At 34.2% G+C, this 7492-nt stretch overlaps 1 pseudogene across 1 annotated transcript; it reads right to left on the bottom strand.

Moving 5' to 3' along the window:
- Positions 1–2411: 2411 nt before the first annotated feature.
- Positions 2412–6366, bottom strand: LOC114314030 (magnesium-chelatase subunit ChlD, chloroplastic-like; annotated as a pseudogene). Its single transcript, XR_014350266.1, has 10 exons — positions 6327–6366; positions 6175–6215; positions 5926–6063; positions 5587–5787; positions 5113–5286; positions 4350–4455; positions 3585–3721; positions 3055–3216; positions 2642–2762; positions 2412–2560 (listed from the first exon to the last, which is right to left on the bottom strand). The product of XR_014350266.1 is annotated as a magnesium-chelatase subunit ChlD, chloroplastic-like (transcript).
- Positions 6367–7492: the final 1126 nt, after the last annotated feature.

Below are 7492 nucleotides of genomic sequence, written 5' to 3'. Positions count from 1 at the left end.
CCTACTTGCGAGTAGCAAACCGCTTTCAAAAACCAAAATGAAATGTTTTGTTCCAATTTAGGCGATCCAGTCTATACTTGTATGCTGTGCGCATCACATAGTAAATCTAGGCTAATAACCGGAATAAGAACGCATATGTTTTCAAAACTAGATATCATGGTTAGTAGAGGCCGATCTTTGATCGGGCGAGCGGGGGTGCTCATGAAGTGACCTTTCCCAATCGTACCCAAGTTTCCGAGTCGAGGCAACTTTGGTGATGACGGACACGTGACCTTAGGCAACGAGTCAGGGTTTCCTAAATTCCTCCAAAATAAATATTTAGGTGGCGACTCTGTATCTGGCAAAGCAGTCCATGTTTGACAATTCTTTCTAAAAAAATCTGTTTTCCAAAACGATTTGCCGGATTTGGACTCTTTGATGAGTCATCGGTCTTGCATTGCACTCTGCGAGATTAGATACAGGACCGTGACACAAATTGAGTCCAAACTGTAGTGAGGCCGAGGGCGCGTCTATAATAATACTATAAAAAAATTCCTTAATGTAACACACAAAAACTTCTTAGTTTAACATTCTAATGTAACACACAAAAAAAAAAAAAAAACACTCATTAATGTACTTTTTCCAAACGTAACACTTCAATATAACATTTCAAAAAAAAAAAAAATCCTAGTGTAACAGTTTGATGTAATACACACAAAAAAAAAATTTTGGTGTAGTTTTCCCAAACGTAACGCTCCAATGTAACACTAAAAAAAAACTTCTTAGTATACTTTTCCTAAACGTAACACTCCAATGCAACACTAAAAAAAAATGTGAGATTCTTCAAACCATTCCGAAAAGAGTATAAATATTCCTTAGTAAGTTTTGAACAAATGTATAATTTCAAACTGTGAGTATTACGTTTGAAAAAAATACACTAAGGATTTTTTTTTAATTTTTTTGTGTTACATTGGAGTGTTACGTTTGGGATTACACTAAGTGAAGTATTACGTTTGGAAAAGTACACTAAGTATTTATTTATTTATTTTTATTTATTTTTACATTGGAGAGTTACGTTTAGGAAAAGTACACCAAATAAATTTTTTTTTTTTGAGTATTACGTTGTTACGTTTGGGAAAAGTACACCAAAGAGTTTTTTAGTATGTTACATTGAAGTTTTACATTATTGGAGTGTTACATTAGAGTTTAGGTTTCTGTTCGTAATGTGTGAAAATCTAAAACTTCTATAATACAAATTGCCCAAATGTGTAATTTTACATTTTGAGAAAATCACTTTTATCCCTAAAAAATTAAACTCAAACATGTAAGTGACTACTCTTTTATGTAATTTCCACTTTAATGAGGCTTTTGGTTTATAAGAAAAAAAGGAGGACTAAACCGTTCATAATATCATATTTTGAAATTTATTGGTGCTTCACCCATAAAAAAAAATAGGATTGTTTTAGTTTTAAAGTAAATCAAAAATTAAATCAATTTGTTATTAATTAAAAAAATTTAAAACTATAACTAAATCGTTAAATTTATGTAATTGGACTAAAATTGAATCATAAAATTCGATTCGATTCCAAGTTTTAAAAATTTTATATAACACGAAATATGGTAGATACTTTATAGGGTAAATTATAAACACCCCTTGAACTTTGTTTAAAATACAGATTACCCCTTGTGATTTGTGAAATTACAAATACCCCATTGTTAAAATTTTCTATATAACATAATTAACAGTAAAAATAAAATTTATAATTACTCTCCTATACAACAATAAAATTATCTGAATTGTCAATTGAAATATATTTTAATAAAATGGGCAATCCATAATTTATTATTTGAATTGCTGATTGAAATATATAAAAGTAACTACTCTTCTATACATTATTAAAAATTATTAATTGACTTGATAATTTATTAATAAATGGGTCATTTGTTATGCAATTATGAACTTAAAAAGGCCAAATATAATTTTTAAAATTACAAGGAACAATTCATATTTTAAATAAATCTCTGAAAATATATTTGAAATTTATCCCTATCATTTTTTTCTCCCTCATTTCAACTATAATGTTTTAGTATTTTTTTTTAGATATAATTTTTGAGTTTACACTTGAAAATTTGATCCATTCTATATGTACAGAATTAAAACATGACTCACACAACACTTAAAATAGATTCAATCACATATTATATTTTTTGTATTTTAGTTATGTTCAATTTTCATTTCTCGAAAAAATATCGACCATGTAAGGTAATTGAAAGATATATGAACCAATTAACTAGAACATATGTTAATGCAAGAAAATAGACACTGGAAACTAGAACTATCATTATTAATTACAAAGTTGAAGATACACATTTGTGAATTATACATTTACCACCCCCCCCCCCCCAAAAAAAAAAGGTACACAAAATGAACAATACACATAATTTTAGCCGCTTAGTTTCTCTCAAATTTTGGAGCTAACTATTAAAATTCAAAATCAAGAGTTCTTCAAAGCTGACTAAGCATCCTTTGTCGTAGTAGATATAACAGCATCTGAAGCATTTGGCAAATAGTAATATTTTCCTAAAAAACAATTTTGCAAAAAAATAGTTAGACATGAGAAACTCGTAATAGAAAATCAAAGGGCATTCCAAGCAATCAAACCTTGAGCAACTCTTGCAATCTCTTTGGCAAAGCCTGTGGAGACGAACTTATTTTCCGTGTCAATGACAAGAAGAGACATCCCTGCTTTGTATATTTTCCCAGCAACTTCAAGAATCTCATCCTTCAAAAGACAATACAACCGAAATAAAAAAAACAACGCCCAATTAATACACCTTAATGTGTGTTTGGGAGGGAAAAGATCCATTAATTATCGTGACATTCACACTTCAAATTTTTACCCTATTTCTTTGATGGTGAAATTTATGTGAAAAGGCATGTAATACCATCTGATTGTGATATTATTTAGCATTTAGCATTTGTACCTAAAGAAGCCCGCATATTATCAGGTCCTGCAATACTGTGATTGTGCTGCTTTTTATTTTTTATTTTTATTTCTTGATGCATAAATTTACCTTCAATTCTTGAGTAGAAGGTCTAGGAGCATCAGAAGCAGCAGTAGCTTCAGGATCAGTGGATCTTTTCGATGATATGTTGGCTCGACCATCAGTTATTGCAACAATCATTATGTGTCCAACATCACCACTTTTCCCCGCATTTAGCCCAACCCTGACAGCCTAAGGAGTTCAGGTTAATACAAATGTTAGAGACAATGTCAACAATCATAGTTACAAATTTCAGGTTTGTTTGTTTGTTTAAGAGCTGAGAATCATGATGCAGATGGAAGTGGTTCAAATAGAAATCCAACAAAGTAAAGGAGAGGAAAGAAAGCAATGCATACATACTAAAAACTAGAAAACAATTATTATTTTCAAATAGCTCAGGCAAAGATATACATATCTTCATGAAATACACGAATCAAATATTACACAACAGATCAGTCAATACAAATTAAAAAACTCTCACGTATTTCAGGTAATTTATATGCTTCTGACATTTTTAGCCAAGACCCTAGCAATTATAAGATTTAGATGAACTTGCATACTGTGGTACGACCGTGAGCTAGGGGGGAACCTCCTCCACAAGGAAGTCTCTCAAGACGTTTTCTTGCCATTGCAATTGACCTGGAAGGTGGCAACAGAACTTCTGCTGAATCTCCACGAAAAGAAATGATCGAAACCTATTTTAGGTTAACAGTAAACTAAATCAGATAGGTAGTCATAAAGGAATAAAAGACTTAACAAAAATTAATAAATGTGACCTTAAACAGTATATTTAAAAACGATACTCAGTAACTATTACAATAAAATAAGCTTAACAGAAATGAAAGTGACAAATGAGTAATATGTGGGCTTGGACAAAAGGCCTGCAAATCATGCCTTCCGTTTCCAACAATGAAACTTCCACCATATGATCTTTTCAATAGAAAGAGGCATGCTCCAGGTCATCAGCATATGATCAAGAATGACTTATACAAATTTTGACAATTTCGACAAATGAGCAGTACAAATGGGATTTCATTTAAACCCATCTTCAGAATAAACAAGCACGGCAATTGCACCTCAAGACCATTGTTTGTCATAAGAAATAACCTCTTATGTGAGACATTCATGCATAATTCCTCCATAAGCTTATCATTTAACTGGAATGCTGAAAACAGAATGCAATTGGGAGGAAAAATGAAAAGGATAGGAGTACTATACCGAAATTTAAATTTACCATTGAATTAATGATAGAAGTAACCAGAGAAATAGTAAAACGATATTTTCAGCTTGAACAGTCAATGTTATTAATGTCTTTAAACGCAACTGATCTCTGCTTGTATAACTCTCTGCCAGTAATTTAAGAGCAGTGCCTTTTACATTCTGCATACGGTTCAATGCCATGCTTCCACTAGCATCGACCACAAATATTACCTGCCATGGAAAAAATCCCAGAAATAAAATTAATCCTAAAGTTCACTAGTTGTTTTCTCACAACTCGGACACAAGTCCTGTGAGCCCACCAACATCCCCAAGTTAAACTGTTAAACTGGACATTCTAGGGTGAACCCCTCTGAAGTTGGATCAGAGGAATCCATGATCAACCCAAGTTAAACTGGATATTCTAGGGGGAAATCAACCATCAACAAAAGCAGTTTCAGGGTTTTGGAAAAAATTTAAAGCGATTGCACTCCATTTTGAATTTAGGAAATTTCCAAGAAGTTAAATGGATTTCACTTGTAATTTATGAAATTGTCAGATAATCATTGACATATTCCCATTACATTTCACAAACCCACCCCCAACCCCACCCCCACCCTCACCTCTCGGACGGTTTTCGGATAAGCAAGTGACTACGCTAAACAGAAAAATCAAAATCAAAAAGTCTTTCCTAGTGTGGTAATTAGTAGCAAATCCCATAGCTTTTTTTTTTTTTTTAAAAAAAAAAATTGTTAAAAAGATTTTAAAAAAATCCATCTAAGATCTACTACAGGGGAAAAAAAATACAAAATAGAACTGTGAAAACACTCCACAAATTTGATAACATAATGAACAGGAAAATTTGAAAAAGAAATTTGAGTGCTATGGTACCAGTGCTCCTGCTTTTCGTGCCATTCTTTTAGCCCTCTTGTCCATTTTCTCTACATACACTTTCCTATTCTTTTGAGTATCCTTCTCCCTTTGCAACTTCTGATATGGTGTAGCTGCCCTAAGAGTTGCATCAACAGCTAATCTCTTTACAGGACCCCGATTAAGATTGTGCAACTTGGTCAAGACAGAGAAAGTGCGGAAATAAACTTTTCCAAAGAAAACACAGTTCTAGATTCTTGAAATTCTCAAAAAAATCCATCAATTAACTTGACAGGTTCAAGAATGGCCAACTGAGAATGAAACCATGCATTTCTTTTAATTTCTATGCTATTTCTTTCGGTTTCTGAAAGTATCAGCAAAACACAAGTTCATAAAGGGCAGACGATCCATATCAAAGATTTTCTCTTCTTTTTTTCCCCTCTGAATTTCCATTTTCTTCTCTAACGTTGAGAGAAGCGAAGATGGGGAACTTACCTTCGGAAGCATTGGTTTAATATATCAGCCTCTATCCTCTGAAAGTATAACATTCTTTGCCCTCCCAGCCTTTCCTCGGCATCTCTGGGCTTCTTGTGCAAAGAAGAGAAGTTTCTCATCCACTAGACCCCCTTCTGCATTAAAGATAAACTCCTCAGGTAGTTGATCCTGTTGTTGCTCATTCTCTTCATCATTTTCATCCTGCTTACAAAGTGAACCTTCCATAATAAGCTCACAAGATTCACCAGAGAATTTTTTTTTTAATAGAAGATGACAGCTAAGAAATCAATCAAGGAGTATGACAAGAGGAAGTTGATAAGTTTTGAGCAATCAATAAACCTCTTGATCTTCCTCTTCATTCTGCTCCTCAGCAGAATCTTGATTTTGTTGAGGGGGCGGTGGAGGTGGAGGCTGCTGGTTTTGCTGTTCAGGGGGATTTTCATTGACGATTGAACGAGGAAGGATAACAAGTTCAACCTATATCAAATAAAATTTTCAGAAGAGGAATATTATGTTTGACTGCTCAAAAGAAGCCATTTATGATTTATAAGTCTCAAACTAAACTCATTACAACAAAAATACAAGTACTATCTTTGAATCAACGAACGGTAGATAACTCATTGAAAGAGCTGTAGAAGTTCACCAGTATTAACAAGAGCTCTTGTTCATTTTATGGATATGCTTGGAGATTATTCCATTTTGGGAACTCATAGCACACTCCCATAAAAAGGTTAATAAACTTGGGATTTCAGCTTCAAAATTTCCGTGGACAAATTCCATTTACAGTCTTACAGATGACCAAATTTAACCAGAGGTTAAACTTCAAACTTTGCATCATGTCCACTAAAATGCATTGCTGTTCAAAGAAATCACATCTACTTCAATTTGTTTATCATCATAATGATAAGATGACATGGGAGATTTATTGGCCGAAACAAGTTTTGGACAAATCTAAAGGATTGAAGGAATTACACCTATCTAACTGTGTGAGTGATTTTCCGATCACACTGCCCAACTCAGTATTCAGCTAGAGAACACTGGCAGAATAGATGACACCTGGCTAACCTGTAACAGAAAGAGAAGATTCCAGCGGTGGTTCGTCCACCCGGGGGCACTCCGACGATCAAGTCAGTATATCTCTCAAAGATAATCAAAAGTGCTTAACTCACTAGACAAAATATAAATTGCGTACCTTAGACCCATGGGGGTGCCTCTATTTTATAGTTATCTCAATGCTAATCCCAATAGAAGCCTGACTTCTATGGATTCCTGTTCAGTATTTACTTTGGACTCCTCAAGAGATAAAGATAAACTCCCTAAGAGCTTTATTCTTATCTTGGCTAAGTCTCTTCTTTATTCTAGGACTCTTGTTCCTTATCCCTTATCCGCTTACCTTAGATTCCGATATCTTCGAATATAACCTCGGCTTAACCGAGATGACCTCTACATAACGACCAGGACACGTGGCACCTCGGCTGACACGTCGGCGTCAACTTGCCACGTGTTGGTACTCAAAAATATATCCCCACAACTGCCCCTTAGATTCTATTACCTCGGTATTTTGAGGTGATGGAACCTATATCAGTACCTCATGGTAGTATATCGGTTTAATCCGAGATCATTTATCGTAGGCCGACATGTCTTCTTAGAGATTGAAAATTCCAATGAACTCCTTCACGCGTATGAGCTGTCATACACCACAATTCAATCGTTTCGGCTACGTGTCCTTTTCTTATTGGATCATACTTGGCACGTGCTTCATAATCGTCTCGCACATACGTGCGCCGTCTGACGCTCACGTTGTCCCAGGCGCATTAATTGCCCTCTTTTGCCGCCGTTTCAAGTTTTTGACAAAACTTGTTTCCCTCTTTTGTTTTTTTTTTTTTCACTTTTCATTCGATTCCAT

This window comes from Camellia sinensis, chromosome 14, assembly GCF_055761805.1.
Source record: "Camellia sinensis isolate YWXY chromosome 14, ASM5576180v1, whole genome shotgun sequence".
In the NCBI taxonomy this organism is placed as follows: Eukaryota; Viridiplantae; Streptophyta; class Magnoliopsida; order Ericales; family Theaceae; genus Camellia; species Camellia sinensis.
Note: the sequence above shows the minus strand (reverse complement) of the source record. Positions and strands in the feature narration are given on the sequence as shown.